We start from the raw sequence: 13,465 nt of genomic DNA on the forward strand, positions 1-13,465 counted from the left end.
ATCACCTCTTCGATAGCCTTCGAAGACTAGGGATTTGTCAGATTCCATTAGCACAAGACAATGATATTTTCCAAATATCACAATCATGTTCAGATCACAGAGCATTGACACAGACATTAAGTTGTATCCAAGGGATTCGACAAGCATCACTTTATCCATGTGTTGATCCTTTGATATACCAACTCTACCAAGACCCAATACCTTGCTTTTACCAGTGTCAGCGAATGTGATGTGGCTCTTAGTAGATGGACGTAGGGTTGAATCCATAAGAAGACTTCGAGCACTAGTCATGTGGTTGGTGCAGCTGCTGTCCATAATCCATTCAGTGGCTTTCGGAGTTGTACCCTATAGTGCAGTTAGCGGGATTGACTTCACCAAGAGTATTGTGAAGTAGAAACATGTAGCGAACAAGCATATTATTAAAGTTTAGATTCTGGTTAGGCATGATAGGATGCTCGTCAAGGAACCCTAGGACGAAATACATGATAAGACCATTGGAGCATTTTATCTTGCGTCCCACAAGATGTTTTAGGTCTCCAACATTGTCGTCAGAAGATTTTGCTTTCTGGCTAGAGACCTTTCCCTGCAAAAGAAGTTAATAATTCTAATGCACCCACATCTTCAGTGGTGGCTTAGAAGCAATGAGTCTAAGTGCAGCATCTGAGAACATTGGTGTTGGAGCCCTAGCAAATAGCTTCGTACGAGGAGAATATTACTCATAAGAGTATGCAGAAAAGTTCTTAGTTTTATGAACATAGTGGTTAGAGGAAACACGCCCATACTCATGAGTCTCGTAACGGTTCTCCCCAAACATTGGCGTTAGGGTGACCATAAGTGGTCCTCTATCTGTATGAAGCCTTTGTACCATATGACGCCTTCGGTCGGGGGTTTGTCTTCTTCCCAGGTGGTGTCATGATGACATTCATGGGAAGCTTCTCAAGACAGCTTCTGGGCACCCATATCTTCTTCTAGGGTGACCCATTCCTGCAGTTAGTACCAATGTACCTAGCAAACACTTCATCGTTCGGATTCTTAAACAGTTTATAATTTGCATCAAAGGACTCATCAATGACAATTGGGTTAGCACAAGTGAAGCCTGATAACATGGATGGGTCAACTGAAGGATCCTTAGCAGCAACCCAGGTGGTTTTGGGGTACTGCTCATGCGTCCAATATGAACCATCAACGTTCATTTTGCTCTCGAATCCAACACCCTCTTTTCTAGGGTTTCGGTTCAGAATCTGTTTCTTGAGGACACCGCACAAGGTTTGATACCCTTTGAGTTTTTTGTACATGCTAGTCTCAAGCAATGTATTCAACCTAGCATTCTCATCAGCAATAGTAGTGGCATCCTCAGTAGAGGGGTTAGTTACCACATCAGCAGTTGAAGATATTGCAATATTAGAAGGAGTAGAACATTCGGTAACAAAGACAACATTATCGCGCTCAAGATTTTGTAAACAGTGAAGATTTTGTAAAGTTGAAGAATTTGAGAAACTGAAGAATTTCAAAACTGAGGAAAAACTCAAATTGAAGATTTTCAACTTTTTGTGGTGGCGTGACCCACCGTATAAGAATGATGATTTCAGACACCGCGTACAATTGTCGTAGGGCTCTGAGAATCAAATTCTTCATTAATTTCTTCACACTTAGAGTGTTATTCTTCATTGATTGAAGAAAAACGTTTCTTCATGTGTTGCACATCAAAGTCATCAATTTTGCATAAGTGTTAGGATGTGTGTCTTTTTCAAAGAACATTCGAAGATTCTAAGATATTTAGCTCACACCGCAACTTGCTAAATCTCTTCTCATCCAAGGGCTTAGTGAAGATATCAGCTAGCTGTTCTTCAGTCTTCACGTGCTCGATGGAGATGTCGCCCTTCAACACATGATCACGAAGAAAATGATGACGAATCTGAATGTGCTTTGTCTTCGAGTGCTGAACTGGGTTGTGAGCAATCTTGATGGCACTCTCATTGTCACAGAGGAGAGGCACATTCTTCACGTTGACGCCATAGTCCTTGAGTGTTTGCTTCATCCAAAGCAGTTGAGCACAGCAAGAGCCAGCAGCAATGTATTCAGCTTCCGTAGTAGACAGTGATACGCAGTTCTGTTTCTTCGAGGACCAACAGACCAAAGATCGTCCGAGGAAATGACAAGTGCCAGAAGTTGACTTGCCGTCCACACGATCACCAGCATAGTCAGAGTTAGAATATCCAATGAGATCAAAAGCAGAGCCCTTGGGATACCATAATCCTAGTGTTGGTGTGTGAGCTAGATATCGAAGAATATGCTTCATAGCCTTATGGTGTGATTCCTTCGGTGCAGCTTGAAATCGGGCACACATGCAAACACTAAGCATTATATCTGGCCTAGATGCACATAAGTACAATAAAGAACCAATCATGGAGCGGTATACATTGTGATCGAAGTCAATACCATTTTCATCAGTGCATAGATGGCCTTTTGTGCGCATAGGAATTTTGACGCCTTTGCAATCTTGCATGCCGAATTTCCTCAGTACATCTTTGAGGTATTTCTCCTGAGATATGAATATGCCATTGCGCTGTTGACGAATTTGAAGACCTAAGAAGAATTTCAACTCTCCCATCATAGACATTTGATATTCTTCACTCATCATATAGGCAAATTCATCACTATAACGTTGGTTAGTACAGCCAAAGATAATATCATCAACATATATTTGGCACACAAACAGTTCACCATCATAAGATTTAGTAAAGAGAGTAGGGTCGAGTGAACCGGGTGTGAAGCCATTCTTCACGAAGAATTCCTTCAATGTATCATACCACGCCCGAGGGGCTTGCTTGAGGCCATAGAGAGCCTTATTAAGTCTGAAGACTTTGTCAGGATTCTTTGGATCTTCAAAACCTGGGGGTTGAGCAACATATACTTCTTCCTCAAGCTTACCATTGAGGAATGCACTTTTCACATCCATTTGATATAAGATGATATCATGATGATTAGCATAAGCAAGTAATATGCGAATAGCCTCAAGTCTAGCAACAGGTGCAAAAGTTTCATCGAAATCAATTCCTTCAACCTGTGTGTAGCCTTGAGCTACCAGTCGTGCCTTATTCCTTACCACAAGGCCATTTTCATCTTGCTTGTTGCGGTAGATCCACTTTGTGCCAATGATATTATGCTTGCGAGGATCTGGACGTTTGACCAGTTCCCAGACATTGTTGAGCTCAAACTGATGTAATTCTTCTTGCATAGCCTGAATCCACTCCGGCTCCAAAAATGCTTCATCTACCTTAGTGGGCTCTGTGATAGAGACAAAAGCATAGTGCCCACAAAAGTTAGATAAATGTGAAGCTTTTGAGCGTGTGAGAGGACCTGGCGCTTCAATGTCATCGATGATCTTGTCAACTTGTACTTCTTTTGCAACGCGAGGATGAGCTGGTTGTCGTCGAGGTATTTGATCATTTTCCTCAGCTCCATTGTCTTCAGCATTATCTTCAGGTGCGTCAGCTCGACGTTCTTCGCGTACTAGAATGAATTCTTCAGTAAATTCTTCAGTAGGAATGACATCCTCAGTTGCCTTGAACTTGATAGAATCCTTAGGTGCTGGTTCATCTAACACAGAAGGTAGGTGCTCTCTTTACGAGCCATTAGTTTCATCGAACCGCACATCTACAGTTTCAACAATCTTGTGAAGAGTGATGTTGAAGACTCTGTAGGTGTGCGAGTCCTTTCCGTAACCAAGCATAAAACCTTCATGTGCTTTCGGTGCGAATTTAGAATTGTGGTGAGGATCTCTAATCCAACAATTAGCACCGAAGACTTTGAAATAACTCACATTGGGTTTCTTGTCAGTGAGGAGTTCATAGGCCGTCTTCTTGAAGAATTTGTGAAGATATACTCTGTTGATGATGTGGCATGCAGTATCAATTGCATCAATCCAAAAACGATGAGGCGTTTTGTACTCATCAAGCATAGTGCGAGCCATCTCAACAAGAGTTCTGTTCTTGCGCTCCACGACGCCATTTTGCTGAGGAGTATAAGGAGCAGATAACTCATGAGTAATACCAAGCTCATCAAGATAGTCATCAAGACCGGAATTCTTGAACTCAGTTCCATTGTCACTTCTGATGTGCTTGATCTTCACACCAAAGTTGGTTGAAGCCCTCGAGGAAACTCGTTTGAAGACTTCCTGCACTTCATGTTTGTAAGTAACAATGTGTACCCATGTATATCGAGAGTAATCATCAACAATGACAAAACCATATAGAGATGCAGCATTAGAGACTGCTGAGTAATGATTAGGTCCGAAGAGGTCCATGTGAAGCAATTCGAATGGACGAGTAGTGGTCATGATAGTCTTCGTTGGATGCTTGGCCTTGGTCATTTTTCCAGCTTCACAGGCTCCGCATAAGTGATCCTTGAGGAATTTGACATTTTCAATGCCAATGACATGCTTCTTCTTCGCAAGCGTGTGCAAATTCCTCATGCCTGCGTGACCAAGTCGTCGATGCCATAGCCAGCCTTCTGAAGCTTTTGCAAGTAGACACACGGCTGGTTGTGGTCCTGTAGAGAAATCAACAATATACAAATCTCCTCTCCTAAAGCCTTCGAAGACTTTGGAATGGTCAGCTTCCATAATCACAACACAGCGATACTTGCCAAAGAAAACAACCATATCAAGATCACAAAGCATTGAGACTGATATGAGGTTGTATCCTAAGGACTCAATAAGCATGACTTTGTCCATGTGTTTATCCTTAGAGATCGCAACCTTACTAAGACCCAATACCTGACTTTTGCCTTTGTCAGCAAAGATGATATGCTTCAGATGTGACGGTGATAAGGGAGCATCCATCAAAAGATTCGTGTCACCAGTCATGTGATTTGTACATCCACTATCGAGGACCCATTCAGTGGTTTTGGGTTGATCATCCTACAGATGAATTAGTGTAACTTACAATCTCATATGCTTCATCAGTGAAGAATATGATATCAAGTTCATCAGATGAATTTCATCAAGCGGTAAACAGATATAGCAGTATGAGGACGTGTGAAATGAAAGTTCATTTCATCATGGTTAGCCTGCGTCCTTTCAGGCATTTTTGTCAGGTCCCCAGCAAATTCTTCAGACGTTAAGGCATGTCTAGAGACCTGAACCTACATGAGAGATTAGTTCTTTTTCTTCACCACCCACATCTGAAGGGGTGGCAAAGAGTTCATCACTCTGCGAGCACCATACAAGAATGGTGGCATAGAGGCCAAACCATTTCGTTTCACATAAGAGGGGTTAGGATAAGCATATGAATATGCAGAGAAATTCTTAGAGGACTTATGAGCATAATGATTTGAAGAATAATGTGCATATTCGTAGCCCTTAGCTCTACCCTGCGAAACAGAGTTGTTAGCACGATGATAATCATATGAGGACTTTGATCCATTTGAGGAATTTGATCCATATGAGGACTTGGATCCATATGAAGAATTAGGTCCATATGAAGAGTTTGTTCTGGGGTTCCTATTCTTCACAGGTGGTGTCATGAGGACATTCACCTGAAGACTTTCAACATAACTTTTGGGAACCCAGATTTTCTTCATAGGGGAACCGTTCCTGCAGTTAGTCCCAACATATCTAGCAAATACTTCACCATTCTGATCTTTGAACAGTTTATAGTTGGAGTCAAATGACTCATCAGAAGAATGAGGAGATTCACATGTAAAGCCAGATAAATTGGATGGATCAACTGGAGGTCCCTTTGCAGCAACCCATGAGGTTTTGGGGTACTGCTCAGGCTTCCAATATGTTCCATCAGCATTAAGTTTCCTCTCAAAGGCAATACCCTCTTTCCTAGGGTTTTTGTTAAGGATCTGCTTTTTGAGCACATCACAAAGAATCTGATGCCCTTTGAGGCTTTTGTACATGTCTGTCGTGTACAGTTCCTTTAGCCCTGCATCGTCAGTGATACTAGCAATGTCCTCAGATGAGGAATTAGTGATAGCAGAGGCAGGTGAAGAATTTGTAACAGTTGAAGCATTTGAACATTCAGGTGAAGAATTAGCAGATTCACGTTCAATGCACTTTAAGCATGGAGGAACAAATTCTTCCTGAGAAGTGCTGATTTGTTGAGCAAGTAATGAATTGCGCTCCTTCTGAAGATCTTCATAACTCACTCTTAGCTTCTCAAGATCTTGCTTTCTTTGAAGAAATTCATAAGAAAGTTTCTCATGATCAGATAAGAGAGTGTTATGATGACTTTGAAGGTTATCAAACCTTGACTGAAGTCTCTGAAGATTTTCAGTCAGGGCTTTAGTGCGATCCATTTCTTCACCCAACATATCATCACTTTTGTCTAGCATGTTTTGAACATTTTCAAAAGCCCTTTGTTGTTTTACAGCAATCTTTGCAAGTTTAGAGTAGCTGGGCTTGAGATTCTCATCAGATTCATTTTCACTAGATTCAGAGGAGGTGTATTTGAGTACCTTTGCACCTTTTTCCATGAAGCAATAGGTGGGAGCGTAGTCATCATTATCTTCATTAGGCTTGTAGGTGGGGTCAGTTTCTTTAGTGTTGAAGATGGACTTGCTAACGGAAGCAGTACCGAAGGCCAGACTCGCCACACCAGATTCGGATTCTTCAGACGCCTCCTCTTCCTCATTTTCCTCAGATTCAGCTTCAGAGTCCATTTCCTTGCCAATGAATGCCCGAGCCTTCTTGGAGCTGCTCTTCTTGTGAGATGAAGACTTCGAGGATTTTGATGACGAGGATTTTCACGATTTCTTCTTCTTCTTCGCATCATCAGAACTGTAATCCTTGTATTTCTTCTTCTTCAATTCCTTTTCCCACTGAGGGCAATCTTGAATATAATGACCAGGTTTCTTGCATTTATGGCACAGCCTTCTCTTATAGTCACTTGATGAGGAATCACTGCTCCTTAAGGATTTTCCAAAGCGACCACGTCTTGAGAACTTCTGGAATTTCTTCACGAGCAGTGCTAGCTCCTGGCTCAATTCTACAGGATCACCAAGGCTACTACCAGAGTCCTCACATTCAGACTCAGACACAACCTTGGCCTTCAGGGCACGTGGTTTGCCATAGCTCGAACCATAGAGATCTTTCTTTTCAGCAAGCTGGAACTCGTGAGTATTTAGCCTTTCGAGGATATCGGCAGGATCAAGAGACTTGTAGTCAGCCCGTTCTTGTATCATCAGACCCAGAGTATCAAATGAGGAATCAAGTGATCTCAACAGTTTCTTCACCACCTCATGGTCAGCGATGTCAGTGGCACCGAGGGCTTGAAGCTCATTTGAGATGTCAGTGAGGCAATCAAAGGTTTGTTGGACATTTTCATTGTCGAGTCTTTTGAAGCGGTTGATGAGATTCCGAAGAACATCAACTCGAGAGTCACGCTGAGTTGAGACTCCTTCATTCACTTTGGACAGCCTATCCCAGATAAGCTTAGCAGTTTCCAAAGCACTCACTCTTCCATACTGTCCTTTACTCAGATGGCCACATATGATATTCTTCGCTTGAGAATCGAGTTGCTTGAATCTCTTCACATCAGCAGCATTCAGAGAAGGTGTGACTGAGGGAACACCATTTTCCACAACGTACCAGAGATTGTTGTCAATTGCCTCGAGATGCATTCGCATCTTGTTTTTCCAATAGGGGTAGTCCATCCCATCAAAGGTAGGACACCCAGCCGAGACCTTGATCATACCTGCGGTCGATATAACTAAAACTCCAGGTGGTTAAACCAAAATCACACAGAACAAGGGAGTACCTTGCTCTGATACCAATTGAAAGTGCGTTATGTCGACTAGAGGGGGGTGAATAGGCGATTTTTATGAATTCTTGACTGAGGAATTTGCTGGTCAGGAAATTCCTTAGGGAAGAACTATTAGCAGCGGAATAAGTACTCAGAAGTAAGCATAACAGAATACAAGCATGGTCATCATGATGAAATGAAAACTAGCACAGAGTACAGGAAGCGTAATCACAGGATAACACAAGATGAAGACAAACAGACTGAAGAAATTGAACTGAGGAAATTGAGAAAGTCTTCAGTCAAAGTCTTCAAACACAGATATGAACAAACACTCAACACAGTAATGAGGAAATGAAAGGGTTGGGGAAATAGAACCAGTTAGGTTGGTGAAGACAATGATTTGGTAGACCAGTTCCAACTGCTGTCTCAGTTGTACGTCTGGTTGGAGCGGCTGAGTATTTAAACTCGAGGACACGCAGTCCCGGACACCCAGTCGCTGAGCACGCAGCTCAAGACACCCAGTCCTCACCGTATTCTCCTTGAACTAAGGTCACGCAGACCTCGTCCAATCACTCATGGTAAGTCTTCAGGCGACTTCCAAACCTTCACAGACTTGGTCACTCGGTGATCCACAATTCCTCTTGGATGCTCTAGACCTTGACGCCTAACCGTCTGGAAGAAGCACAGTCTTCAAAGGTAACAAGCATCGGATCCACGCAGGATCAATTTCTTTAGTGATGCTCAATCACTTTGGGTTTGTAGGGGTTTGGTTTTGGGTTTTCCTCACTCGATGATTTTCGCTCAAAGTCCTCGGAGGATGGGTTGCTCTCAAATGACAAGTGTCAAGTTCTCTCGGAGCAGCCAACCAGCTAGTGGTTGTAGGGGGCGGCTATTTATAGCCTAGGGAGCAGCCCGACATGATAAGACATAAATGCCCCTCAATGATATGACCGTTAGGTGGATAAGATATTTTGGGACAGCTGGCGCGCAGCACAGCAACGGTCGGAAATTTGACTTTCAAATTCCTTAGGGCTATCATGTTCCTCACTGTGTAGGTAATTCGCACTGACGATTCCTAACTCCTCAGTCAGAACAAATTCATCAGTGACCAGAAGAACATTGTCTCTGTCACTGAAGAAAGTGACTAAACTGTATGAGATTTCCAAAGGCTTCACTCGAAGGGATTGGTAGGTGTAGGATTTTGAGTTGAGCATCACATGGAAATTTTTCCTTAGTATTTCCTCGACCCCCTTTAACAGTACGGTGTTTCCTATGACTCAAGAAGGAGAAAATGAAACTACGAAAACAAAAGTCTTCACGCTTCATGTTCCACAAATGAATACCAAGTCTTCAAGGTCACACCAATTTCTTCACTTTCAAAGTCTTCATAAAGTCTTCAGAATATCAAAGTCTTCAGTTGAAGAACTTCATTTTTAGGGGTCGACTTTCTCTGTAAATATCAAACTCCTCATAGACTTATATACCTGTGTATACTCACAAACGCATTAGTCGCTTAACCTATAAGTCTTCAATACACCAAAATCACTAAGGGGCACTAGATGCACTTACAAGACTTTTAATGTCTTTGATTAAGGACTGAGTTCGATTCATTTCCGCGTCCAACAGGTCATCGATTTTGTCTAGCAGCTTTTGAATATGTTCCACAGCAATTTGTTGCTCAGTTGCAGTTTTAGCAAGTGTCTTATAGCTAGGTTTGGATTCACATTCAGAGTCATCTTCACTAGAGGTTTGGAAATAGGCATCGCGTGAAGTTACCTTGGCACCACATGCCATAAAGCAGTAGGTTGGAGCAGAGTTGTCATCATCATCATTAGCTTTGGCTTCAATGTTGCGACCATTGTCTTCAGTGTTGAAGATTGACTTGGCAACAAACGCTGACACCAGAGCCAGGCTTGCCACGCCTGAGTGAGACTCCTCCTGAGACTCCACCTCCGCCTCCTCAGAGGCAGACTCCTCCTCTGAATCCATTTCCTTGCCAATAAATGCACGAGCCTTGCTTGATGAGGTCTTCTTGTGAGATGAAGACTTTGACGAAGACTTTGAAGAAGATTTTGACGATTTCTTCTTCTTCTTGTCATCATAATCATATTCCTTGCTCTTCTTCTTCTTCTTCTTTGATTCCTTATCCCACTAAGGACACTCAGGGATGTAGTGGCCTGTCTTCTTGCATTTGTGGCAAGTCCTCTTCTTTTAGTCACGTGATGAAGCCTCGTCGTTCTTTGAGCTAGATCTTGAAGACTTTCTGAATCGATTCTTCTTGGAGAACTTCTGGAACTTCCTCACGAGCATTGCAAGCTCTTTGCCAAGCTCTTCCGGATCACCAGAGCTACAGTCAGATTCTTCTTGAGATGAGGAAACAACTTTAGCCTTCAAAGCACGGGTTCGGCCATAGTTGGGTCCATAGATATCACGCTTCTCAGATAGCTGGAACTCATGTGTGTTGAGCCTCTCAAGTATGTCAGACGGATCGAGATCTTTGAAGTCAGGACGTTCTTGAATCATCAGGGCTAAGGTGTCAAACGAGCTGGCAAGTGATCTCAGAAGCTTCTTCACGATCTCATGCTTGGTGATCTCAGTGGCGCCGAGAGCACGCAGCTCATTGGTGATATCAGTTAAGCGATTGAACATGAGCTGGACATTTTCATTGTCATTTATCTTGAAGTGGTTGAAGAGATTGCCAAGAACATCGATTCTTGAGTCTCTCTGAGTTGAGACGCCTTCATTGACCTTGGACAGCCAGTCCTAGACCAGCTTTGCAGTTTCAAGTGCACTCACACGGCCATGCTGCCCTTTGGTCAGATGACCACATATGATGTTCTTGGCGGTTGAGTCCAATTGAGCAAATCTCTTGACATCAGTAGCGGTGACACCTTCACCGACTTTGGGAACGCCAGTCTTGATGACATACCAGAGATCAACATCAATGGCTTCAAGATGCATGCGCATCTTGTTCTTCCAGTAGGGGTAGTCAGTGCCATCGAAGACGAGGCACGCAACGAAGACCTTGACTATCCCTGCAGTCGACATAGCTAAAACTCCAGGTGGTTAAACCTAATCACACAGAACAAGGGAGTACCTTGCTCTGATACCAATTGAAAGTGCAAGTTATCGACTGGAGGGGGGCTGAATCGGCAATTTTTATGAAAGTATTCAAAACACAGTGGCTTTGAAGACAAACAGGTAGGCAGAGCCTATATAGTAAGCAGCGGAATGAAAACTACAGTGGGGAAGCATTAGTCAAACATACAATACAATGAAAGTATGAAGACTAACTACAACTAGGTAGACAGGATCAGAAAGGAAGATAGTACGAAGCTAAACAGATAATAGTCTTCACAAAGTGAAGTCAAACAAATCAGACACGCAAGCAATGACTTCACAAAGACAACTGTAAAGTAAGGAGAGTACATGATAGAATCAGTAGCTTGATGAAGACAAGGATTTGGTAGACCAGTTCCAATTGTTGTGACAATTGTACGTCTAGTTAGGGAGGCTGAGATTTAACTTAGAAGACCGTGTCTTCACCTTATTCCCCTTGAGCAAAGGACACCCAGTCCTTGCCCAATCACTCTCGTAAGTCTTCAAGGTAGACTTCCAAACCTTCACAGACTTTGTTCACCGGCAATCCACAATGACTCTTGGATGCTCAGAACATGACACCTAACTGGCTGGAGGATTCACAGTCCTCAAGTGTAACAAGTCTTCAGATCACTCAGACAGAAATACTTCAGTGATGCCTAACACTCTTTGGCTCTGGGTGTTTGGGCTTTGTCCTCGCAAGGATTTCTCTCTCAAATGCTTCGGAGGTGGGTTGTTCTCAAACGACAAAAGTCATGCACAAACTCAGAGCAGCCACCAATTTATGGTGTAGGGGGTGGGCTATTTATAGCCAGGAAGCAACCCGACCTGATATATCCGAAATGACCCTAGGTCACTAAGGAACTAACATGTGTCCAACGGCCAGATTTCAAACACACGCGATAGCTTGGCTTGGGCTATAAGCAAAGCTGACTCAGCCAGCTCTGGATAAGATTTGCTCGCATTGTCTTCGCTCGAAGACATAGGATTTGGTTGAGCATCACATTAGTCACTCTGACTGTGCTCACTTGGACCCGACTTAACAGTACGGTGGTCCCTATGACTCAATAAATAAGAAAAGGAAACTACAAAACAACTATGTCTTCGCACTCCATAGTCTTCAAGTGAATAGCTTCAATGTCATAATCTTCATCGTGAATGTCTTCACGAACCACCATTGTCTTCAATGTCTTCACACATTTTTAGGGGTCATCTCTGGTAGGTAAACAGAATCAATGAGGGACACTACATGTGTTATCCTGCAATTCTCACAAACACATTAGTCCCTCAACCACGTTTGTCGCTAATAATCCAAAACCAACTAAGGGTGGCACTAGATGCACTTACACAAACATTTAAAATGCATTTATTATTCTTGTCCTTTATGCCGGAATCTAGAGAAGCCGGAACGACCACCCGTCATACCAGGTGTACGTGGGGTCGTTGTACAATTTTGAAACTATTGCACGCGTGCCACACTGATGAGGACATGACTACCTTGGATATGACAAAAAATATTGCAAAGATGCATATTTGTGAGGTGATTTCTAATGCAAACTATACAATAATTTATTTATGTTATCCAGGACAAAAATACTTCACAGTCTTTTGTGCCATGTCTAATAGCAGGTGTATGGGACATTTTTACAATCCCCATATGAAGATAAGGGAAAAAATAGAAGTTTATTTGCTATTCAAAGAGTCCTCTCACGGCAATTTTGGGGCCAAGAGAAGATAGAGTCCAAGTCTCTCACGTTCCGGACTGAGATTCAGACTGCACAGACATACATGGTATAAAACTCCAAGAAATCTTTCATCCTAACTTCGAATTGGGTGATTCTTTTTTTTGGAAAATATATTTCGTGCTCTTTCCAACCCAATTGGATTCACCTTCAAATTCGTCTGGAGCATGGAGATATTGACGAAACAATCTGATGCTGCAGCAGAACCCGAGTCAAACTACAAGTCCAAAGGTGTTGCATCACCTCCACTTGGGACCATGAGCCTTGTACTACCTAGGGTTAGTTTTAGTCTTCCTTGGGACATCCTCCCACCTCCTTGCCACCACCCCTTGCTCCTAGATAAGCATATCAATCTAGTAGCTTTTTCCTTGAGATTTGTTTAGTTAAAAGTTAGCCATTGCAACTTTGTGTACTTCGTTTATGTCCAACGACCAGACCAATACCGCTTTCGGACCCCCACCATTATTAGTACATCATATATATGCAGAATATTTAGATTGCTTTATCATATTCTTGCTTTTCTTCGATTGTTTGCATGAATAGACCTTCGTGGTCAGGCTGATCGTGCTTCCAGCATTGCCAGTAACCTTGGGAAATTGGTTTAGCGATTGCTAAGGCGCAACGTCATGCATGTTTGTAGTCGGATTGTCAAAGTCTTCTCTACCAAATCGATCATTATCATCTCATTGAAAGATCGGGACCCTCGCCTCTATCAAGTGGTATCAGTTTTCAGGTTGCCCAGTGAGAATATCCAGTTATCCCTAGATTAGATTTATTTTCTTACCTATTATCCAAGAAAAAGCCATTAAAAAGTTAGATCTTTTCATCCTTTATCCAAGCTAGTCTGAGCCTTTGCAATTTTCTTTTCATTGT

Source organism: Triticum dicoccoides, chromosome 3B (genome assembly GCF_002162155.2).
Source record: "Triticum dicoccoides isolate Atlit2015 ecotype Zavitan chromosome 3B, WEW_v2.0, whole genome shotgun sequence".
In the NCBI taxonomy this organism is placed as follows: Eukaryota; Viridiplantae; Streptophyta; class Magnoliopsida; order Poales; family Poaceae; genus Triticum; species Triticum dicoccoides.